Raw genomic sequence first — 26377 nt, 5'->3', positions numbered from 1 at the left:
CCTGCCATTGTGCACTGGGTTGCCTAAGTTAAAGCGATCTTTCACGACGACTAAAACCTAAAGAAAAGACCTCGAGCTCACTGTAGAATCAGACCATCATTTCAGCCAGCTCCTTCCTGCTCACCACAAGATGTCCGGGCACATCCCTCTTCTTTCTTCTGATCCCTAACTTTCCTCTGGTAAGGAGCTAATAATCAGCAGTGGCAAGTTCAAGAACGTCCTCAAGTGAGATACCCCAATTGTGCGTCACACATTTGGTCACCAGCTACTCAATCACCAAACCCAAAGAAATACAGAGAGATCGTGGTTAAACTGAACAGCCCAAGATTTTGTCCGTAAACCTGGGTTGAGTCCACAAAGGAGTTTCAATAGGCCTTCGTGAAATGAGGAAAATAAGGCCAAAGCACTGATTTTTTTTAAAGTAAAATCTGTTCAATTAAAAGAACTTTCCTTTATTCTGATATTGTCTTCTTTTTATGCTTTAAGAGTAATATGCACATTAATTGTCATTTTTAAACCATCACAATAAAAGGTAAGACTTTTTCTAACGTCCTTTCTTAGCAAAATGAAAATTCAGCCAATCTTCTGAATGCCTCTAGTTTTCAAAATATTAAAACCCACAGCTTCTTTGTTTAACCTCTCACCATTTTCCTTCTTCCTTACATTTGATTTCACTCACTTATATTTAAGCCTGTAACTGTTCTCTGATTCTCTCCAAAGAGATCACAAGCTCCCAGGGAATGGGGTCATAGCGCTTACATCTTCCCTTTCTACTCTTACACAGCACAGGCCAGCGTACTCAACAGATGCTCGGTAAAGCCTGAAGAATGAAGAAAAAAATAAACAAGGCCACAACCCCCCAAAAGAAGCCTTCAAAAGGTCCAAAATAAACTAGGCATTTTAAGAATAATAATAGGTACTTGAAAGGTTGGGTGTCCCTTCCAGGGCTATCTATGGTTCCTTAGCTTATGGGCAAACTTTCGGGATAAGGAATAGACCTTAAGGAAATCTACTGAAATAATTTTTAAAAGACGTGCCTATACCTCAGACTAGAGAATTATGGGAGTTTCCATGCTGAAATTATCGCAAGAGATGAAGCAAAAGGATGTTCAGTGACTCCTCATCACCTTTCCCAAGCCACCATCATCCTCCGCCTACATGAATAGACTGTCCTTTGTGGCAGAGAGAAGCATGGGTCTTTAAAGACGGCTCCATCTGAATTCCCAAAGTCCGTGCATGTGTTACCTGAGATGACAAAGGAAGGTCAGAGGACGGGAGCGTGTTGATGAGGCTCTGCTGGTGGCTCTGCGGATGGAGGAGGAGGGAACAAGCCAAGGAATGCAGGTATCTCTAGAAGCTGAAAAAGGTCAAGGTAATAACTTCTGTCCTAGAACCTCCAGAAGGAACCAAGACTGCTGACACCTTGATTTTAGGACTTCTGATTTCTAGATCTGAACATAATAAATTTGTGTTATTTTTAAGTCACTGTGTTTGTGGGAATTCATCACTGCAGCAAAACATTCTCGTGAGTCTCCTGCTTTTGCTCTGGTCTTTCTATTGTCTATTTCTAAACACAAGCTCTAGACTTTCTTTTTTTAACCTAACTGATGACGTCCTTCAACTGCTCAAAAACCGCCCTATGCATCCCGTTTCAGTGTATAATCCAATGTGTCCTACACTTAAAATTGCCTACATGGTCCAATCTGATCCAGACCCCATTATGTCATCGCCTGTTTTCTCCGCCACTATCATTCTTTTAGGAGTTGCAAAAATAGCCTAGCAGCACCTGCTGACCACTGCCTCTTACTTCACAAGTGGAGAGGGAAAAAGATCAACCATCCAACTCTGATTCCAATCAAGTAGAGGCCAAATAAACCTCCACCCTGCAGCCTTTTTTTTTTTTTAACCAATTCTAACACCAGCCCTCCCTCCATGGCACTCTCTACTTTTCTATGTGACCATCACAATAAGCCAATGCAGCGGTCAAATAGAACTCACAGATATACTTGCAATTGGGGGTGGGGGTGGGTCTAGGGAACTAACAGGTTACAGTTCTGGATCAGAAATGACTCAGGATACAATTATTTGATCAAGACAGCTTCTTGGTCATGCCCACAGGCAGGCCTCTCCCTCAGCCTCATGGCCCTTTGGCCTCTTGGGCCAACCTGTTCTTTTCCCTGCTCAAGCAAAACTTACACAGCTCTTGAACTCCACCAGTAAGTACCTGAGGGAACCTGTGGTGGTTACATAATCTTGTGTCAACATGAAGTTTAAAAAAGAACAGGGGTGGAGTCTAGCCTCTCAATCAGGTCACAGCCTGATGGTGCCTCCTCATGGGTGTGACCTTCTCATAAAGAGGATCCTGGGAACTGTTCCACTCTCTCTGCTTCACCTTCCTGTTGACAAGCCATTCAAGCCATGCTGATGGCAGCCAGAGCCCTAGAGGTGTGTCCATCGCTATTGGATCCACAAGACTTTGAACCCACCAGCCTGAGATCTTTCTGCAGTCTGCATCACTGTGTGTGACTGTGTGCATCTGACAAGGCATTTATGGAAGAGTTTCGGATTTGTGGAGTAGAAGCGGACTTCTGGACTTGATCTAGGTTGGGTTGGGAAGTTTGCTTGATATATAATTACTTCTTGATATAAAACTCTCTCGTATACATGTATAAGTGTCATGAAATTTGTTTCTCTAGTCTGCCTGGCCTATCACAGTACCGTACTCCTCCAACAAGCCTCCTCCTGGCCAAAGGTGCTCAGCTCTCTTTCTCCATGTATGAGTACATCAAGGGTAACTGCCTTGCTCTGTGGACCAGAAATCCCACCACACCATCTTGTGCTCGTCTCCTGGTTCTCCTGCCATTGATGCTCTGCTGCTGCTGCTCGCACTCTTGTGCCCTCTTTCATGGTCAGCTCTCTCTGGGTCCTGGGTCTAGGGGATACTCAGTGCAAGGGTTCTAAGTCAAAAGGATGCGCTTTCCTTCTGTCTCTTCTCAGTGGCAGTGAGGTTCCTCCCTTTCTACCTCTGGAATGACTCGTGTTAAGCCTAGCAGGATGGCAAAGTCGACCAATCCCCTTACTAGGGTTCCATACACTTGTTGGCATTGTCCTACCCCTCCAACCCCAAGGGTGCCACGCACCTTATTTGTATTGTTAACAAGTTACCCAATCTGCTGGGTGGGTCACAAGAACTCTATTTGCAAAGCCCTGCCCAATAATTTGGAGAGAGTCACTAACTAGACCATGGTGAGAAAAGCCATATGAAACCACTGATGGCCCAGTCTTTAAGTGCTCAGCTGCTAACCAAATGGTCAGGGATTCGGACCCACCAACAATTCATGGGAGGAAGATGTACCTTCCACAGAGATTTCAGCCCTGAAGAATCTATGGGGAAGATCTAGTCTGTCCTAAGGATCACTATGAGTCAGAATTGACTCATTCTTCTCTTTTATTGTTGCTGCTCTGTCCATCCTTCCACCTGTGTGGGACCTTTTCATTGGCTGTGTCTAGACATCCAAGCATCAGCTTCATGCTTTCCTCAAACGTCACCTTCTCAGGGAAACACTCTTAGAGTGCCCGACTGAAAAGTGACCCCTGCCATGCCCAGTCCCTATCTGATTTTTCTCCTTGGCACTCAACCACACTACACCATATATTGTAGTAGAGTATATATATTACATGTTTTGCTTATCTGCGTGTTTATTACCAATCACCAAGAAAATATCCACTTCATTAGGGCTTGGAATTTTATCTGTTTTATCTGTGGCACCAAAACCATGCCTGGCCTGTAATAGGTGCTCAGCAAATATTTCCTAAATGGATGACTACTCTCTGCCAGTCTTCCTTGATGGGGCAACATGGATGTTGCTATAGGAGCCACATGAGTGTGACATGAGAGAACGCTGCAGATGCTGACAATACTCATCATAGCTAACAGTTCCTGGGTGCACACTTTGCCATTTGGGCAACGGTTTTACCTGTATTCAGTCGGCTATCAAATCTTCTTGGTTTCTCACAGAGGACCTTCAAGGGAACTTCTCAGGGAGCGACAACATCCCGAATGCAAAATAAAAGTTGCTGATTAAGGTTCCAGATAGTACAGGTCAAAAAATAGAAATTTTATTGGGGGAAACTGATGCTTTGATAAAAAATAGAGGGGTGGGGTTGAAGTTGGAGCCCTTCATCCTTTAGCTCTGAAAGCATCTGACTCAAAGTGCATATGGGGTCAGAGTCTGCTGATGTTATTCCACAAAGAACTGGCCTCTCTCTGGGATCAGATTGACAAGAGTAACTCAACAGATTAGATCAGAAGCATAGGCGGCAGTGAGCCCATGTCCTGAGGAAGGAACAAGTTGGGGAAAGGAGGTGAGAATCATTTCACAGTTCCAACGGTGGACCCAGTGCTGCGGAGCCTGCCACGTAGAAACTGTGTATCGGCATGTGTGCTGCTGTACTCCTTCAGGATCAGATAGAATAACGACTGTAACATCACCTGCAATGTGGAAAGGATCCGAGGTGAGAAACGTGGAAAACCTCAGAGAAATATGGGATTTCTGCTCAGTAGTCCCAGGGGTCCTGGTGGCGCAGGGTTTAAGTGCTTAGCCACCAACCACTCCAGGGGAAAAGGGCACATTCCTGGACTCCCTACAGGGAAGTTCTACTACATCTTCTGGGGTCACTAAGAGTCAGAATTAACTCAGCAATCGGTTTGGGGTTTGGCTTGGGGAGTTGTGTTTTGTTTGTGTCTGGAAGTACCCAGCAGTCCCCTTTTGTCACCCTTGCAAATCCTACCCACCATTTCCCATTATCAGACCATGTCCGAAGAGGCAGAGCTGGTGGCTGGTAGCACAAAGTATACAAGGGGTGTAACAGGACAAGGGCAGAGGCTGAGACATAGAATGTAGACACCCATCAGGTTTATGTCATATCTTGCTCCCCACAGATAGAGAAGGTTGCCAACATTGCCGAAGTGAGCAAGTCTGTAATACAAGTTACACAAATCTGTAACACAGTTGGGGGTCTCCTTTCTGCCTCTACTTCCAGACCCTCATGCACCTGATCTTAGAAAATGCTCTCTGAGGCCTCACATGAAACTCCCCTCGTATTCATGCTCACTGGTCCCTGAGGGGGAAGAGTAAGGAATCCCCCACTCTGAGTCTACATGACCGGTGGGGATTTCCTTTGTTTGCAATTGTAATCTCAGTCCTCGCTGTAGTCAATAAACAAACAAGTGAAAAGATTCAGTGAGGTGTGAAAATACATTTGCACAGGGCAGACACGCACATTCCATTTATTTACCTCTTCTAACAAACCGATACCTGGGGTGACATTTATTAATAAATGGCATTACCAGGTGCCTGATATGTGGCTCACAGAAATTAATTACCCAGCCCATGGTAAAACCATAACAAGCCTGCAGCGCTATAACATTTGTGCTAATTGAAAATGAGATAAGTGCTGTGGGTGCAATTTGCATTCAATGCAGTGTATTAATTATCTTCAGTTCTCTTCGTGATAAATATACCTGGCTGAATCACTCTCCTAATTTACCCGGTAATAAAGTCATAAGTGGATTCCCTGAGGTAACCAAGGAAGGTGTTGAATTGTAGTTAAGATGTAGCCCCTCCCCTTCTCCAAGTATTTCATCCAGGTAAGCTAATGTACTTGCATTTATTTGCCTTGTGATGGTCTTAGGTAGACAGTATAGCAAACCTCTTACACTCACCACGAAACTCTAACCGTGAGCCCTAATCCTCCCTTTGTTGTCCACTAGATAGACCCACTCACTGTTCTAGAAGCCCAGAAGGAAACTGCTGAATAACATAAAGCTAGGGGGGCTGTATTTCAGTCCCTTTAATGACTCACCTATGCACTGGATAGTGTCTCCTTTTGTTCTTTGCTACCTCCAAATTATTTCAGAATTGATTTGCACTCGAATTAAACCTTACAATACCTTGGTGTTAGTTTTTCAGTGCTGTCGAGACAGTTCTGACTCATAGAGGCCTCTTGTGACTGAGTAGAACAAGCCACAGGGCTTCCCAGGCTGTGCTCTTGACCGAAGCAGATCACCAAGTCTTTCTACCACAGAACCACTGGGAGGTGCTTGGGATGGCAGTTTGGAGCAAGGACTCGAACTAAATGTAAACTGGTAAGAAATAGACAGCCGAGTTCTTCAGTCCCACCAAAACAAGATGCAAAGAGAGGAAGACACGGCCTGTCATTGTGAACTGGAGTTTCCTGGTCATCCAGTGGGAGCGCCTATGCCAAGCTATCAGCTCTGTTATTCTTGGCAATTGATTGCTCTTGCCTTCACATACTGGGCAGCATGTCTCATAATAACAAGAGAAGCTTTCATGAATTGAGAGCTGAGTGTGCATGAGGTACCACATGAAGGGCGGAAATTGCGTTATTTAAATCAATTCTCTTTCTAGAACCCTTCCCTGCTTATTCCATACAAAAACCCCTTTACCCACAACCAAAGCGTACACAGTAACTCACTCTCCATGACGGCTTCCTGCTTGCTTCCTGGGTAGCGTTTGTCCCGATGATCTGTAACCCCCTAGTTGAGTGGCAGGCCTGAGAAATGTCTGCCTCCTTAATTAGCAGGCCAGCTCTGGAGGGCAGAGAGCAAGCCTCTTTTTCACCTCTCATAGATATTTGTGGAATGAATGCCAACATACCATAATGCAGACCCAAACTCACCGTTTATCACAAAGTCTAAGCAGCACATAAAACATGTTCCCCAAAAGTTTATAAGATGGGTCATCTTTCCCACACAGCACTCAAAACCACACACACTGCCATTGAGTCCATTCAGATCCCCAGGGACCCTATCCAGGGTTTCCCAGACAAGAAACCTCCAGAACAGACAGTATCATTTTTCTCCCTCAAGTGGCTGGTGGGTTTGAACTGCCAACCTAGCCGTTAGCAGTCCAATGCCTAACCCACAGCACCACCAGGGCTCATAGCACTCAGAGGGGCCAAGAATCCTATGACATAGGATCCCTGGATCCCTGCAACGTCCAAGCTGCCCTTTAGAAGATTATGGTTGAAGAAGCATCATCCTTAGATCACAAATGAGACTAATTGGTCATTTGACAAAGTCACATCACACTCACATGCTTGGGACATGTCAACAGGAGAGACCAATCCCTGGAGAAGGACGTGCTTGCTGAAGGAGAGAGTCTGCTACAAGGAGGAAGACTTTTGAGGAGCCAGATTGGCACCGTGGCTGCAAGAACGGGCTTAAACGGAACACCTGACAGCAACTATTGTGAGGGCGACGCGGGGCTGCGCAGGGTTTCCTCCTGCTGTGCATAGGTATCTATGCGTCGGAGCTGATTCAATGACACTTAACAACAATGGCCACTGCATGGGCTAAAGACAAGGCTGTCTGCTCCTGTCAGGTGTGTGGCCCCGGAAACGCTGTACAGCATTAACGATTTGATGACAGTGGATTTGGGGTACATCAAGGGAAGCCAATTATTTGTGATGCTTAGATGAAAGATCGCTTTCCCCTGAAGGACAAGGAGGTCATGATCAATACCCAGTCAACACCTTGCTGTGAGGGCACTGCTGTTTGCCATCAATTCATGTGAATTAGAAAAGGTGGCGTGGTCCAGATGGCTGGGAGAGGCTGGCACACTGGACTCAACCATCAGTGGCTCACGCAGTCAGAGCCTTTGTGCAGGAGCCTATGAAAACCCTGCTGAGGGGGATGCACCTCAAAATATAAATGAAGTGAAAACCCAACTCACCGCCATCAAGTCCGTTTGACTCATGGTGAGGCTGTAGGACAGGGTAGAGCCCAGTCTGTAATCCATAGCCCACCATCAGCCCAGTCCGTAGTCCGCCCCATCTGTCCGTCACTGCTACAGGATTGTTTTCTTTGTAAAGCGCTACATGTTAAAGTGCAGTCAGATAAAGCCGTTTGCCTGTTGGGTGGTCTTTGTTGCAGTCAGATTGGTGGTCTCACTCAGTCCCCTGGTAGATCTCACCACAACTAGTGCAGTCAGAGTTTCAGAGGCTGAAGGAGTTAAGCCACTCAGCTGCTAACTGAAAGACTGGAGGTTGAGTTCATCCAGAGATGCCTCCAAAGAAAGGCCTGGCAAACTACTTCCTAGAACTCACCCATTAAAACCACTATGGCATGCAGTGATACTCTGACACACATGGGGTTGCCACGAATCAGAATTGACTTCACGGAAACTGGCAGGGACAGGGTTGGGGAGGGAAGCCAAGGAACTCCTAACCACACAGTGAGGCCTCAGTCTATCATAGAGGTTGGGGAATGCTGGGTTTCCCTAACGAGGGAGGAGGCCGGTTTGATTTTAGCTCAATAAGCATGTAAGAAGAACTGAAGTAAAAATATATCATCTCCTACCTTCAGCATCAAAGATACTGCTTAGGTGCCCATGCAACCCCTGGGGAATGGACAATTATTAAAGGAGAGAGTGTAATGGAATATTGAAAATCAGGTTCAGGGATGAAAAAAGAAGAGCCACCATTCAGAAACTTCCTTATCTACATCCATGTGAACAAGGGGGGTTGGAGTGGGACCCAAAGCCCAGCTGTAGACAATTGGACATTCCCCTACAGACGGATTACAAGGAAGGGAACGATTCAGCCAGGGTGCAGGATAGCACCAACGAAACACACAACATTCCTCTAGTTCCAGAAGGCTTCCTCTCCACCACTATCATGACCCAGTGCTACCTTACAAATTCAGCTAGACTGGAGTGTGCACATTGGTGCAGATAAAAGCTCTGGACACAGGGAATCCAGGACAGATAAACCCCTCAGGAACGGAAGTGGGAGTGTCCCTATCAAGAGGGTAGGGAATGGTGGGCGGAGGGGGGGGGGAGGAGAAGCGATAACAAGGTTGGACGTATAACACCACCACCACCCCGAGGAGGACGAATAACAGAAATATGGGTGAAGAGAGACAATGGATGGTGTAAGATATAAAAGAACAATAATATAATTGATCAAGGATTCACGAGATGGGGCCGGGAAGAGGAGATGATACCAAGGACTCAAGTAGAAAGACAATGTTTTGGAAATGTTGACGGCAACATATGCACAAATGTGCTTAATACAATTGAATGATGAATGGTTTTAAGATTTATAAGAGCTCACCCCATAAAATGATTAATAAAAATGAACTATTTTCAAAAGAAAGCTTTATTAGAAGGAATCCATCATTTTTTAGGAGTCCATCTTTAAATCCACAGACCGAATAATTATATTCCCATTTCAAGATAAAACATTCTCCATATAGTCTTCAGATAGATTCTTTTGAAATGTAAGTCAGGTCTCCTCAGTCCTCTGCTCAAAACTCACCAAGGATTCCACTGCCTCAGAATAAATCCCCAAATCCACACTTCAAGGCTCTCCTTACCTTGGCCCAGGTCCCTCTCTGACCTCACCCTTCACAACTCTCCCCTTAACTCCTTTGGTTCCAGCCACACTAGCTTCCCAAAGCTTTGAAAACACTGTCAATCACATGCCTACCTCAGGACCTTTGCATTTGCTGCTTGTTATGCTTGAAGGTTCTTCACTTCCTCTGGTTTCTACTCAAATGCTACTTTATTAGTGAGACCTTCCTAACCACTCAATGCATAATAACAATCCACACCTTCACCCCAAAACACACTCGCACACACAGACTGCACACTGTACCTGTCTTACCCTGATTTTTCCAGTAGCAATGCCCAGCCCCTGATGTAGTAAATACTTATTTAGTACTTCATTAAGTGTACACTTCTCCTTAAAATGAAAACTTCACAAGGACTGGAACTTACTTGGCCTTTCTCAATTGCACATAATGAACACTCAGTAAGTATGTCTTAAATGAATGAAAATTGTGAATTATTAAAATGTTGTAGATAATCATAATAGCTGCATTCAATGAATAATGAGTAATATATATACATATATGCACATATATCAGGCATTAAGCTAAACTCTGTACTTACGAGGAGCAGAGCTTTAAATTGATCATCTCCATTAGTCCTCATAGACCCATTTGAGTTAGGTATTATCATTGTCATTTTACAGATAAGGAAACTGAGGTTCAGAGAACAACTCATTCTCACATACTCATCGGATTATAAGCAAAGTCACTCAGGATTTGGACACAGGACTGTCTAACTCCAAAGGGCATGCTGCGAACCACTCTACATATAAAGAGATAAATACAGCTAGCTGGAAATTGGCATAGATATTGAATATGTGGAGATGAAATCTTAATTGAAAGTATTATTTTAATGAATAATGAATCTCAAGTTGTATATTTTAAAAAGCAAACAATGCTATTCATGAAACAGCTCTCTAATGATGGTGGCAACGAATGTACAAATGTGCTTGGCACAATGGATGGATGTATGGATTGTGAGAAGAGTTGGCCGCGTCCCCAATAAAATGATTTTTTAAACAGCTCTCTAATAGATCTACTTGTGATGCATCAGCTTATCTTAAACCAAGATACACTGTGATTTAAAACACAGTTATTTGGCTCTACAATCTGATAGATACATTTTGGTAAGACATTGACCTTCCTTGTTAAGTCTTGTCCAGGCTAGTATAAAGATGGGTTTGCACCCCCATATTCCACCAGTGGATTGGCGGGGGCAGAAATGAGCAGTCACGCGTTTGCTAAGAAGCCTATCACCTGGGATTAAACTTTTGCCAAAAAACACTTAAAGCAGAACTCACGTGGTATAGAAAAGGTCAAAAAGAGGGTTTGTTGTGCTGGTTGGAAAATTGTCATCATTATGTTCCTTTAAATGTATTTAAGTGGAAAATCAAGGTTTCTCCGGGCAGCTCCCATTGCACCTCGCGCCATTTAAAATCATTGAGATTGAAAGCACAGAATAGTGCAAGGACTTTCTGCCTTCACTGATTTTCCTGGTTGAATTACAGGACTGAGAGAGTAATTACACTCTGTGCGTGTCAAAGGTAGACGCCCGGCCCCATTTTCAAATGAGGAAACGCATCATACAGGGGGGCAGGTGAGTAGATGAACAAAGGGCAACAAACAGTCATTCTGTCCAACTATTGGCCAAATTTGAATATCACTTGAGATTGAGTCTTTTTAAATCACTCCTATTCTTCCATGGTTTTTTGCACGCTATAGAAAGAAAAGGCACTCAACTTTCATATTATTCCACTTTCCTCTCTGGGGCCACTTTATATGTCAAAAACAACATCTGCTGTCCAATGTGCCTAGATCCCCAGAGTATTTTCCATTGCTGTTAGAGATGAATTTGGAGGAGAAGGAAAAGGAGAAGAAGTCTTCGTCTCTGGAATCAAAAAAGCTCGTGAAAGTGAGTGCGACTTAAACTGGTGTCTTATCATAGGATATCTCAAAGACTTTCATATGTTAATAACACAGTGGATTCCCAGGTCAAAGACATGGATACAGTGCGGCTTTAATAGATTTGACAATGGGACATTAAACAGAAGGAGATGAAACACCTAAGGATGCTTGTTCCAAAGCCAAGGTTTTAGGAAACGGCTATGCTTTCAGGGTACACTAAGCATCCCGTGCACCAAGAAGGTGACAGTTTAGTTGGGGAACTAAGACACATGACCTTCGCATGGATTCTCATAGTACATCAAGAAGGAGGCATTTTGTACAAAACTGTGGGGAAATGAGAATAACAAAGGAAGGGCTTTGAGAGGAGAAGAGCTCTCTGGTGCCGGGGTGGTCAGATATGGGGTCACCTAGAAGATGTAGGGAGCAGCACGTGCAGAGATTGGATGGATTGGCATCAAGTGAATTCCAAATCACGGTGGCCTCACATGTGTGTCAGAGTAGAACAGTGCTCCGTAGGCTTTTCTATGGCTAGTTTTTCAAAAGCAGATTGACAACTCTTTCTTACAAAGTTTCTCAGGGTAGTCTCAAACTTACAAGCTTTCAGTCAGCAGTCAAATAGATTAACCGTTTGCACCACTCTGGGACTCCTGTTGAATATCAAGAGGAATTTTTAAAATGCAATTCAACATGTGATCAATTGGTGTTAGGTGCTGTTGAGTGAGTTCCAACTCAGTGACCTTATGTACAACAGAATTAAACACTCCCCAATCGTCACACAATTGTTATGTCAGAGAGCATTGTTGCAGCTGCTGTGACAATCCCTCTTGCCAAGGGTCTTCCTCTTTTTGGTTGATCCTCTACCTTCCCAAGCACGATGTCCTTCTCCAGGGACTGGAGTTTCCTGATAACATGTCCACAGTATGTGAGATGAAGTTTGACCATCTTCACGTCTACGGAACGTTCTGTTTGCACTTCTTCTAAGACAGAACTATATACTCATTCTTCTAGCAGTTCATTGGACGTGCAATATTCTCAGCTAACACCATAATTCAAATGCCTGAAATCTGTGATCTTCCTTATTTATTGTCCAACTTCCACAGGCACATGAAGCAATTGAAAATACCATGGCTTAGGTCAGGTACACCTTAGTCCTCAAAAACACTGCAAAAATTTCTCTGGACAGATAGTGTGATTGTTAGGTTTATTGTGCCAACATGGCCATTAGGAACATGTGGGATTAATCAGGTCACAATTTGATTGGAGACCAAAGAGATAAATGGCTCTGAAAGGCCCGTCCCCGCCCCCACTCTTGGTCTCTGGTGATTGGATCTGTGTGCTGCTGCTTTAGCTAGTTCTCTGCCTCAACCTGTGAGCTATACTACCTGTGGGCCAAGCCAACCAATGGATTGTGTCTCCAGAGCCTGAGGCTCCTTCGAGACCTGCTTCGCCATGCTGGTGTGTGACCATCGCTTGAGCTTGGGGCTCGCGGATCCTGTCTCCTTGCTTTGCTTAAGTTCAATAGTCCATTCATGCCTGCTTCACTAAGCTCTGGGACTACTGACTGGTGGTAACCCACCCTGCTGTTTGCTGTCTGGGGCAGACTCTGCTTGCTCTGCCAGAGGGAGGACTCTGCTGTCTGTTTCCTTGACCTTGGACCTGACAGCCCACATAAGTTGAAGGACTTCCAGTATATTAGCTGTTTCAAAGAAGTGAGTTGAACTGAACCCTCTGTACTGCTGTATGGACTAATTAGCTGTTATAATCCTTCTCGCTGTATAATATACACACACACACATCATATATACTCAAGTATAAGCCAACTCAAATATCAGCCGAGGCACCTAATTTCACCAAAAAAACTGCATAAACAATGTGCTGAAAAACTCGGGTTACACATGAGTATATATGGTGCGTGCGTGTGTGTGTGTATGTGTGTGTGTGTGTGTGTGTGTGTGTGTGTGTGTGTGTAAAATCATAAGTGTCCTGGTTTTATTTCTCTAGAGAACCCTGCCTAACACAGGTGGGTAGCACTTATCTATGACGGGGCTTTAAAAAGTTTGTGGGAAAAGAGAATGCAAACATAATGGAATTTTCCATAAACATTGTGGAGCCCTGTACCTGGAAGATATTATGTAGAGACTAGGGATTTCTCACCTACACTCTAAATGACTTTTGAAAAGTACATATAATGTTCATTTTTGTGAGCATTGGCTCTCTGAGTCAGTCTGCATGGCATCAGGACAGCAGCTAAATAATTAATAATTCTAGATCAAGCTAGTTACACAACTATTCCATTTTCAATAGAAAGACCCAGAATTGGTTTTTTTTTTAAATCTCTGAAACTTTGAAGTAGAAAGCCTCCATTGACTAAAATTGCAGTTAAGGTTTGCATGGGGGAAGGGAATCATGAGAACCTTAACTTTTAGCATGAAATGCATCTGTTAAATAGACCTGCGAATGGTATTATTGTAGCTAAAAACAGTGACTTGAAAATGTTGTGTACATTATTACCGTCATTATCCACCAACTGTAAGAATGCGGTGTTAAAACTAACTCAAAACACCTCGAGAAAGGTAATTGCTACTAATGGATCTGAAGTGTGCAAAATTGGACATCATTACCCTGTCCTCACATCACGGGGCTGGGGAAGCTGCTGGCCATGGCGGTTAGCAGGCTCATTCATCTTTCAATCAGGACTGAAGTTTGAGGAAAGGGCCACGCTTGCTTTCATTTGATAGCACGAGGGAGAATTCACACCGCATCCTATTACAGGCAAGTGTTTATGGGCCAGAGCTGAAGGGCAGGAAATGGAGCTTCAGCCACCCCCCTCTCTGAATGTTCCCTAGTCGTCCTGTGGAGGGAGGGGCAGCGGGAGAGGAGAGAGAACCTTCCCACCCCGGAAGTTTGCTTCCAGCTACCACTTTCTCAAATCAATTGCCACCAAAATGAGCTCACTATTGCAGAATGTAAGGGCTCTAAACCCAAACAGACAGGAAGGGATAGACAGAAAGGGGTGCATGCAGACAGCGGACTACTACTCACCACAAAGACAAAGGCAGTCGTGACGCATGCCACATCGGGATGAACCTGGGGAATAGCAAAACCGTATGGCCTGACGGTCACCCAAGAAGGAAACAGTAAAACGAATGATGACTGGTGGTCTACCAGGCTTCAAGGGGAAGGATAAAGGGAGTTTTTGTTCAGAGAGCATTACGTTTATATTAGTAAAAGAGGGATAACTTGGGGAAAGATAGTGATCGGTGTTGCCTGCAACATATTGCCAATGTCACTGAATGATATATGTAGAGCTCGTTGAATTGGTGGATTCTTTGTTATGGATATCTTCACTACAATTTTTTTTTAAAGCTAAACAGGTAAATTCAGGTCATCGACTAACTTACAGGTAATGGATGATCCCCCAAATTGCCTGTGGTGTGAAAGGAGACAATCTCTGTGTATTCTGAGCACGGGTCATGCCATCAAGATGGGTGGCATTGCATTGCTGTCCATCTTGCCATGGGTGTCCCTTTCTAATAAAATGCTCTTTTTCTCTCTAAAAGAAAGAGAGAGCAAATGTCTCACCTGACCACATAGAATTCAGTTGTTGAACTGCTTTGGAATGATACAGTGCAGCCCATTCTCCTCGGATGTAAAAAATCAGAAGCTTCTTCCTGATCCTTGGCCTAAAGTCCTTCAACTGCAGTAAGCTTCCTTACTCAGTGCTTAGTTCCCCATATCCTCACCCTGCATATCCCCTCAATTCTCCTTCACTAATGTTAATTAACAACAAAAACACTTCAGTCCTTAGGTGTTTCTAAAACTTCTGAAATCAATGTACCAAATTAGCACAATGAACTTGCAGGCTTGTGCACCTTTAGAAGCATCCCTCAATGCTGAAAGTGGACTTTGGGGCCAGGGCGTGGTGCCCCAACAGACTGGACTGGAAAACACTCCTAAAGGCCAACAAATGATCCTTGAACTAACTACAAACTTTTCTTTCTTGATGTGTTTTATTTTGTTCTTTTTCAGTGGTTTGTTGTTGTTTTGTTGTATACTGTTGCTTTGTTTTCCTCTGTCTTATTTTTGTGCATGTTATTATCTCCACAGCTCTGTCTAAATAAGATAGGCTGGATGAATTATCTGGAGGAAAAACAACGGGACGGACAGTTCTGGGGGGACTTGGGATAGGGGAAGGTGAGGGGTAAGGAAGTGGTGTTAACAAACCCAGGGACAAGGGAACAACATGAGATCCAAATTGTTGGTGAGGTGGGAGTGGCAGGCCTGGTAGGGAATGATCAAGGGTAAGGTAACATAACGAAGAGGTATAGCTATTAACCCAGGTGGGGATGGAGCATGATAGTGGGGCACAAGGAAAGTCAAGGGAAATAGAGGAAAGAGTTAGGAGGCAAAGGGCATTTATAGGGGTCTAGATAAAGACATGTACATGCAGATATATATATGAGGATGGGGAAATAGATCTATGTGCCTATATTTGTAGGTTTAGTACTAAGGTAGAGGAAGGACCTTGGGCCTCTACTCAAGCACTCCCTCCGTGCATGAATACTTTCTTCTATTAAATTGGCATTCTATGATGCTCACCCTCCCAACACAACCACTGAAGCCAAAGTGGGTGAATAAGCAAATGTGGTGAAGAAAGCTGATGGTGCCTGGCTATCAAAAGAGATAGTGTCTGGGGTCTTAAAGACTTGAAGATAAACAAGCAGCCATCTAGCTCAGAAGCAACAAAGCCCACATGGAAGAATACACCAGCCTGTGTGATCACGTGGTTCCGAAGGGATCAGTTATCAGGCATCAAAGAACAAACAATCATATCATTGGGTGCACACTTCCATGATACGATCGCTGAGGACAAACGGGTACATAAGCAAATGTGGCAAAGAAAGCTGATGGTGCCCGGCTGTCAAAAGAGATAGTGTCTGGGGTCTTAAAGGCTTGAAGGTGAACAAGCGGCCATCTAGCTCAGAAGCAACAAAGCCCACATGGAGGAAGCACACCAGCCTGTGCGATCACAAGGTGTCGAAGGGATCAGGTATAAGGCATCATCAAAAAAAAAAATCTTACCATAGAGAATGAAGGGAGAAGTGCAGAGTGTAGACCCAAAGCCCATTTGTCTGCCACTGGAGATCCCTCACAGAGGGGTCTAGAGGAGAGGAGGTGAGTCAGTCAGGGTGCGATGTAGCACCGATGAAGAATACAGCTTTCCTCCAGTTCCTAAATGCTTCCCCCCACCCCCCCTACCATGATTCGAATTCTACCTTGCAAGTCTGGATAGAGCAGAGGTTGTACACTGGTGCATATAGGAGCTGGAGGCACAGGGAATCCAGGGTGGATGATCCCTTCAGGACCAGGGCTGTGAGGGGCGATACTGGAAGGGTAGAGGGTGAGTGGGTTGGAAAGAGGGAACCGATTACAAGGATCTACATGTGACCTCCTCCCTGGGGAACGGACAACAGAAAAGGGGGTGAAGGAAGATGCCAGACAGGGCAAGAAATGACAAAATAATAATTTATAAATTATCAAGGACTCATGAGGGAGGGGAGAGCAGGAAGGGAGGGGAAAAAAGAGGACTTGATGCATAGGGCTTAAGTGGAGAGCAAATGCTTGGAAAATGATTAGGGCAAAACATGTACAGATGTGCTTTATACAATTGATGTATGTATGGATTGTGATAAGAGTTGTATGAGTCCCTAATAAAATGTTAAGAAAAAAAAAAGAAGAAGTATCCCTCTTCTGCCCAACTAGCCATCATACAGGAGCCCTGGTGGCATAGTAGGTTACACACTGCACAGGTCAGGAGTTCCAAACCCCCAACTGCTCCATGGTGAAAGATGAGGCTCTCTACTCCTGTAGAGACTTGCAACCTCAGAAACACACAGGGGCAATTCTACTCTGTCTTCTAGGGTCAGGAATGAAACGATGACAATGAGAGTTGAGTGAGTCATTATGCCTCCTACTCCATCTCCTACATATAGTACATTTCTTCAAACCCTCATGGCTATGCTGTTGCCAGAGAGGCAGCTCAGACTCGTAAGGAGGATACCTAGACGAATGAAATGTTGCCCAGTCTTATACTCTCAGTTGTGACCTTTTTTTAGCGACCGTGTAAGATCATGCCACTGAGAACTTCCCTTGCCTTTGCTAATCCTCTCCCTTACTGATTTCATGTGCTTTTCCAGCACTTGGTCTCTTCTGATCACCTGTCTAAAGTTCATGAATTGAAGTCTCACCATTCTCACTTCTAAGGAGTATTCTGGGTGAATCGCTTCTAAAAGAGATTTGTTCATCACTCTGGAAGCTCCTGATATATTCAATATTCTTCATCAGCATCATAATTTTTGTTGTTGCTTGTCGCAGTTATGTAATCTCCTGTCAACTTGCTAAGGGGTGGAGTCTAGCCTGTCAATCAGGTTGCAGCTTGATGACCTCATTTTGGAGGCAGAAAGGAGATAACTAGCTCACTGGAGGCCAGATACTCTCTCTGCTTGTATCCCTGTGAAACAGTCCTGTTGTCAGGCCACATGGAGCTACGCTGATAAAGCCAGAGCCCTGGAGCTGGAGGAGTCACGTGAAGACCCATGCCAGTGCTGAGATGCTTCTCTCGCCACTGGATCCACAAGACTTTCCGCCCACTGGCCTGTGATCTTCAAGACTTCAGTGTCATTGCATGGCTGCATGAGTCTAAAGAAGAATTTATGGACTGGTATCACCATATGGGGTAATATCAGACTTGTGGACTTCATCTGGACTGGGCTGGGATGTTTTCTTAATGTACAATTGCTCTGTGATATAAAGTTCTCTCTTACACACATATGAGTGTCTATGAATTGGTTTCTCTAGTCAACCCAGACTAACACATTATTGAAGCCATCAACTTGGTTCTGACTAATGTACAACAGAACAAAACACTGCTCAGACCCATGCCATCCTTACAACTGTTTATATTTGCACCCATTCTTGCAGCCACTGTGTCAATCCATCTCTTTAACAGTTTTCCTCCTTTTTGTTTACTTACTTTGTAAAGCATGATGTCTTTTTCTAGTGCTTCCTGATTTTGGAATTCTCATTCTCCTCAATGTTACCCATAGCTTATGAGATAAAGTACATGAGATAAAGTCTCATAATCGTTCATTTTAAGGATCATTCTTGCTGTAATTCTCACAGGATTGATTTGTTTGTTCTTCTGGCAGCCCATAGTACACTCAACATTCTTTGCCAACACCATAATTCTAATGCATCAACTCTTCTTCAATCTTCCTTATTTAATGTCTAACTTTCACATGCATATGAGCCAACTGAAGAGATCATGGTTTAGATCAGACAAACATGAATCTTCAAAGTGACATCCTTGTTTTTCGACAAATTAAGGAGGTCCTACACAGCAGATTTTCCCAATGCCATCAGTTGTTTGGTTTCTTGACTATTGCATTCATGAGCATTGATTGTGGATCCAGGCAAACATGAAATTCTTGAAAACTTCAATCATGTTTTCATTTATCATGACTTTATCTATTGGCCTAGTTGTGAGGATTTAGGGTTTTTTTACAGTGAGTTGTAATCCATACTGAAGGCTATAGTCATTGACCTCCTTTAGCAAGTGCTTCAAGTCTCCCTTTCAGCTAACAAAATTTTGTCATTTGCATATCACAAATTATTAATAAGCCTTCCTCAAAACCTGATGTCGCTTTCTTCTTTGTAGAGCCCAGCATCTCCAATGGTCTTCTGAGCATACAGATTGAATAAGTGTGGTAAAGGCATATAACCCTGATGCACACCTTTCCTGATTTTAAACCATGCGGTATTCCCCTGCTCTGTTCGAACATACTGCCCCTTGGTCCGCATACAGGTTCCACAACTGCATTTTGAAATATTTTGGAATTCTCATTCTCTTTAATGTTACCCATAGCTTATGATACAAGCAGTTGAATGCCTTTCCGTAGTGAATAAAACAATGTAAACTTTTTTTCCCCTGGAACACTCTATATTCTGCCAAAATACATCTGACATCAGCAATGATATTCCTTGTGCCATGTAATCTTCTGAATACAACTTGAATTTCTTATAGCTCCTTGTTGATGTACCACTGTTGAATTATTTTCAGCAAAAATATGCTCGCCTGTGATATAACTGATGCTGTTTGAATTCTGTTGGGTCACCTTCCTTCAGGATGGGTACAAATATGGATCTCTTGCAGCTGATTGGCCATGTAACTATCTTCCAAACTTCTTGGCACAGACAAATGAGTCCTTCCATTGCTGAATCAACTTGTTTTCCCATCACAATCTGCAGCCGTCTTGCCATTGCCTTCAGTGCAGCTGAGGAATTCTGGTGAGCGTGGTTATGCATTGGGCTGCTAAATAAAGTCAGCAGTTTGAAACCATCAGCCACTCTGCAGGAGAAAGATGAGGCTTTCTACTCTCATAAAGAGTTATAGTCTCAGAAACCCAGAGGGGAATTTCTACCCTGTCCTATAGGGTCACTATGAGTCACAATCGACTCCTTGGCAGCGAGTTTGGTTCCAGGGAAGTTTTGACTCCTTTCTTCAGTATCTTCTATTTTTGATTCTATTTTGTTTTTCTCTGTTTGTTTCGATCTATAGTGACCTTCTGCACCATCCTATAATTTTTCCCATGTTTGAGACGATTGTTGCTGCCATGGTATCAATTCATCTCCTTGGCGTCCTTCCTTTTTCATTGGCCCTCTTCGGTACCAAACATGATACTCTTCTGCAGGGACCAGTCTCTCCTCATAACACGGCCAAAGTACGTAAGACTAAGTCTCACCATCACTGCCTCTAAGGAGCACTCTGGTCATACTTCTTCTAAGACAAATCAGTTTGTCCTTTTTTTAAAAAAAGGAAAAAAAAAATTTTATTGTGCCTTTGGTGACATTTTTTTTCAGTAAATTAGACTCCCACCTGATAATTTCTATACCAATTGTTCAGTGATATTAATTACATATGTCACAACATGTCAACATTCTCTTTAATATTTTTCCTCTTTTTTAAGCAGTTTTATTGGGACATAATCCCCATTTCATACAGTTTGATAGGTCAATCATATCAAGAAGAGTTGTACAATCTCTACCACAATCAATTCTAAAATATTTTTCTTGGTTTTTTTTTTCATTTTCTTCTTTCTTGTACTCCTCATTATTTGCATCTCACTTCCCCCCAGTTTCCTCTGCAATGCCACTAAGAAACTATTAGTCCAGGAACTGTCTCTGTGGAGTCAGCCTATGATACTTTCCATCCTTCATCAGCACCGCAACTCAAATGCAGGGATTCGTTCTGGTCTTCTTTATTCGAATTTCTACAGTTACATGCATAAGAAGCATTGAAATACCATCGTTTGGGTCAGGTGCACTTTAGTCCTCAAAATAGCATCCTTGCTTTTCAATTCTGTAAAGAGGTCTTGTGCAGCAAATTTACCTAATGCAATGTGCCTTTTGATCTCTTGACTGCAGCTTCCATGAGAATCGATTGTGGATTCAAGCAAGACAAATTCCTTAACAACTTTAATCTTTTCACCATATATCATGATGTTATGTATTAGTTTAATTGTAAAGATTTTTATTTCCTTTGCATTGAGTTATAATCCATATAAAGGCTGCAATACTTGATCTTACTTAGCAAGTGCTTCAAGTCCTTCTTGCTTTCAGCAAGCAAGATTGTGTTATCTACATATGGTAGATTATTTATAAATCTTCCTCCAACTATGATGCCACATTCTTCTTCATAGAAGTCAGTTTCTCTAATGGTTCCATAGTATACCCTGAGGACATCCTGATACACACCTCTCCTGGTTCAAAACCATGCACTATTCCTTTGTTCCATGTACAAATTCTGCAGGAACAAAGTGAGGTGTTCTTGAATTCCCATTCTTCTCAAGGTTATCCATAATTTGTTGTTCCACACAGTGGAAAGACTTGTCATAGTCAAGAAAACACACATAAATATATTTCTGATGTTCTCTGTTCCATCTGACAACAGCAAAATGATACTCCTTGATCCACATCCTCTTCTGAAACTGTCCTGAACCTTTGGCAGCTCCCTACCAATGTACTGCTGAAACAGTTGTTGGGGGAGCTCTACCAAAATTTTACTTATATGTTATAGCAATGATATTGTTCTATAATGTGAGCATGCTATTGGGTCACCTTTATTTAGAATGGGTAAGAATATGGATCTCTTCCAGGTGGTTGGCCAATTAGCGATCATCCAAATGTTCCTGGCATAGATAAATGAATGCTTCCAGTGCTTCATCAGCTTGCTGAAACATTTTAAAGTCTATAAATTCCTGGAAGTTGTCTTTGGCTAATGCTTTCAGTGCAGATTGAATTTGTTCCTTCAGCATGATTGGTCTTACTCATATGCTACCTCCTGAAATGGTGAAGCGTCACTGTTCTTATTGGACAGTGACTTAGTGTATTTGTTTTTTGTTTGTTTGTTTTCAGTTTATTTATTTATTTCTAAATCATTTAATTGGGGACTCATACAATTCTTATCACAATCGATACATACATCAATTCTATAAAGCCCATTTGTACATTCATTGCCCTAATCATTCTCAAAATATTTGCTTTCCATTTAAGGCCCTGGCATCAGCTCCTCACTTTTTCCCCTCCCTCCCCACATCCCTCTCCCTCATGAATCCTTAATAATTTACAAATTATTATTATTTTGCCATATCTTACACTGTCTAATGTCTCCCTTCACCTACTTTTCTGTTGTCCATCCCCAGAGGGGTGGTTATATGTAGATCCCTGTAATCAGTTCCTCCTTTCCACCCCACCCTCCCTCCACCCTCCCAGTATCATCACTCTCACGGCTGATCCTGAAAGGATAATCCGTCCTGGATTCCCTGTATTTCCAGTTCCTATCTGTACCAGTGTACATCCTCTAGTCTAGCCAGATTTGTAAGGTAGAATTGAGATCATGACATTTGGTGGGGGTGGCATTTAGGAACTAGAGGAAAGTTGTATGTTTCAATGTTGCTACACTGTGCCCGGACTGGCTCATCTCCTCCCTGTGATGCTTCTATAAGGGGATGTCCAGTTGCCTACAGATGGGCTTTGGGTCCCCACTCTGAACTCCCCCTCATTGACAATGATATGATTTTTAGCTCTTTGATGCCTGATAACTGATCCCTCTACACCTCGTGATCACACAGACTTGTGTGCTTTCTTCCATGTGAGCTTTGTTGTTTCTGAGCTAGATGACCGCTTGTTTATCTTCATGTCTTTAAGACCCTAGATGCTACTGCTTTTGATAGCTGGGCACCATCAGCTTTCTTCACCACATTTGGTTATACACCTGCTTTGTCTTCAGCTATTGTGTTGGGAAGGTGAGCATCATGGATTGCCAGTTTAATAAAACATAATATTCTTGCATTGAGGAGTGCTTGAGTGGATGCCCAGTGTCCATCTGCTAGCTTAATACTAAACCTATAAATATATGCACATAGATCTATTTTCCCATCCTGATATATAAATATATTTACATATGTACATGCCTTTATTTAGACCTCTGTAAATGCCCTTTGCCTCCTACCTCTCTCCTCTATTTCCTTTTACTTTCCTCTTGTCCCACTATCATGTTCAGCCTTCATTTGGGTTTCAGTAATTCCTCTCAGCTACATTACCCTTGATCATGCCCTACCAGGCCTCCTACACCCTCCTCACTACTGATTTGGATCACTTGTTGTTACCTTGTCCCTAGGTTTGTTAACACCACTGCCTTTCCCCCACCTCTCCCTCTCCCATGTCCCCCTGGAATGTCGGTCCTGTTGTTTTCTCCTCCAGATTGCTCATCCAGTCTATCTTATTTAGATAGACCTTTATGGTCTCCTTCTGCAATCCAGCAGTGTTGAATTTCCCTCTTAGTAACTCTCCTGGGCTGATTTCTGTGGAGTCCCTCTGGTATGTGTTACTCAGTGGCCATCTTCCTGAAAGTCCTTGACTTTGTGTATTCTTTCCGTCTTATTTTGATGCTTCCTGCATCATTCAATAATTTGCTCACAGAATCTTTTTATAGTGCAACTTCATATTGCACTCCAGCCCCACTTGAAATTTTTTTCTGGAGTTCTTTCAGTTTCAGATATACTGAGTATGTTCTTCCTTTTTGGTTTTTGAATTCTACATTTTTGCACATTTCATTATAATATTTGGCTTCGTCTTTTTGCGGTGCCCTTTGGAATTTTGTATTCAGCTCTTTAACTTTATACTTTCTTCCATTTGCTTTAGTTACTCTACAGATAAGAGCAAGTTTCACAGTCTCTTCTAACATCCAAACTGGTCTTTAATTTCTGTTCGCAGAAACAGGAGTTGGTGGGGTGGACAAGTGGAACAATATCCTGACGATGGTGTATAGCAGTGTGCAACAGCTCCCAATGGTGACTTTTAATATCCCGACACAGGTGGTTGGCAGCTCCAGAGAGCATTGTTACTACCTTCATGCCTTGGAAAACAGCCAAACCACAATGGAAAATTCCCCAAACTGCTTTTACCACAGACCACTGCTATAAAACCCTTCCTCTGCCTCCCAGGCAGAGTGACTTCTCTGGCCCAACTAAGGACCTGTGAACCTCACCCTGGAGTTCTGAAATAAACCTTTAAAACTATTTTCTGTCTTTGCCCCTTTTCTTTCTCTCCGTCGCCAAAATTACCTTACATTTGGTGCTGAAACCTGAAAAGAGTAGAGGCATCATTACACGACCCGTCTCCCCTTAGGCAAGTGTGGAGCCATTTCTCTCCTCCATTCACCCTTTCCTCGGACCAGGACCTCTCAGCTGCCATGCATCATATCTACGAGTGAGTACCTCACCAAATTTTTATCTCTGCCTTTTCGTCTACAGTTCATCTGTTGTTTCAGCCACAGTCCCTTGCTACAGGGTCCTTCCACCAGAGGCTCTGCCCATCTAAAACCATAATCTTACATCAGAGTCTCTCCATCCATTCCAAAGGACAGAGGCATTCAGGAACACATGAGCCTCTCTGCTTCTTTTCCCAGGGAGCTTGGGGGCTGCTGGACTTCGCCCTCCCTCCCTTCCAAAGAACTGAGACATTCGGGGATGCCTGGGTCTCTCTGTTCCTTTTTCAGGGACCTGGGAAGCTGCTGAGCTTCCCCTCCCTCCATGGACCTGGGAAACCACTGGGCTTCCCCCTCCATCCATGCCAGTTGGATACTTGGAATGCCAATTCTCTAACTTTCTCTCTTACCAAGAACCTCATGGCATGGGAAACAAAAATTCTAACCCCACCCTCCACAATCTTAGGGTGCTTCCTAAATAACCCCTCAACCCTTGGCTTAATGCCAGACCTTTGACCCAAATGCCTCGTTTTTTACTATAATTCGGCTTGGCCCCCATACAAACTAGACAATGGGTCCCACTGGCCAGAAAGGGTACTTTTGATTTCAACATCTTGATTGACCTCAGTAACATTTGCCAGTGTACTGTCAAATGGCCCGAGGTCCCCTATATCCAAGCTTTCTTCTTTCTATGCTCCCATCCCTCGCTCTGTACTACCTGTCACCCCACTCAGGTTCTCTTAGCCCAACACTCTCCTAACCAGAAACACCTCCAACTCAGAGAGATCCACTGCTCCCCAATCAGGCTCCTGACATTACTCCCCCTTCATCTTTTTCCAAACCTCCTGACCCTTATCTGCCCGCCACCCCAAGTAAGGCTTCCTCCAAATCCTGAACATCTCTCATTACCACCCGCCTCAACTACCCCCTCGGCTCCCAGCCAACCCTCCACTAATCCCTCCACTCCAACTCTTCAGCCCCCTCCTGTTAGTCATCACACCCACTCACACCAAGCCCTCCTCTGCCCTCTACTGGAAGTTGTGGGCACTGAAGGCATCATCCACGTCCATGTTCCCTTTTCTCTCACTGACTTGTCCCAAATTGAAAAGCGCTTAGGTTCCTTTTCCAAATATCCCACCACCTACATCCAATAATTTTGCTATTTATCTCAAGTCTATGATCTTTCATGGCATGACATTGTTGTAGGCCTATCATCCACTCTCACCTCAGTTGAAAGAGAGCATGTTTTTACTGCTGCCCAACAGCATGCAGACCAGGTTCACCGAAGTGACCTTACTATGCCTGTGGGCAGTGAAGCGGTCCCTAGAGAAGAGCCAGGCTGGATTTACCAGACCAATACCCAGGTAGGCCGAGACAGCTGGGCCCACCTAGATAAAATGCTCCAGTGTGTCCTGGCCAGCCTCCAGGCAATCTCCCACAAAGCCGAAAATTTTGACAGGCTCAGGGAAATAACCCAAAAGCCAGATGAAAACCCAGCAGCATTCTTAAATTGCCTGATTGAAGCTCTCACCCAATACACCCACCTAGAGCCAACTTCACCAGCAGGGGCCACTGTTCTTGCCACACACTTCATTCCTCAATCAGCTACAGACATTAGGGGGAACGTTTTAAAAGGTTGAGGATGGATCTCAGACCCCTGTACGGGACCTGGTAAATCTGGCTTATAAAGTCTTCAATGCTAGAGAGGAGCAGGCAGGGCCAAACAGGGAATTCCAAAATCACCAAAAGACAAACTGGGAAGCCCAAACCTTGATTGCAGCCCTGAGGCCCTCGGCAACCACGAAGTCTTTGGCATCTTTCCCAGGCCCTGGAAATAGCAGTTCCAGACCACCTCCTGGAGCTTGCTTCAAATGTGTTCAGCAAGGTCACTGGGCCAGCCACTGTCCACAACCTCATCCACCCACCAAGCCTCGTCTGGCATGCAGTCAATAGAGCCACTGGAAAAATGACTGTCCTTTGGCGCTCAGTTGCGGAAGGCCAGTCCCTCCAAGCCCTGACCCACTGTTGATGCTGCTGGGCCTAGCTTCTGAGGACTGACAGATCCTGGACTTGTTGACCCGAATTACCCTCACTGGGACTAGGGTAAGAATCAAAGAAGCAGGTAAGGATTTGTCCTTTTTGGTCGACACAGGGACTACCTTCTCTGTTTTACTTTCCTTCTCTGGTCCTCTACACCCTTCCCAGGTTTCTGTCATGAGAATTGACAGCCG

This window comes from Tenrec ecaudatus, chromosome 1, assembly GCF_050624435.1.
Source record: "Tenrec ecaudatus isolate mTenEca1 chromosome 1, mTenEca1.hap1, whole genome shotgun sequence".
Taxonomy (NCBI): Eukaryota; Metazoa; Chordata; class Mammalia; order Afrosoricida; family Tenrecidae; genus Tenrec; species Tenrec ecaudatus.
The sequence above is the reverse complement of the archived record's forward strand: the minus strand, read 5'-3'. Positions refer to the sequence as shown.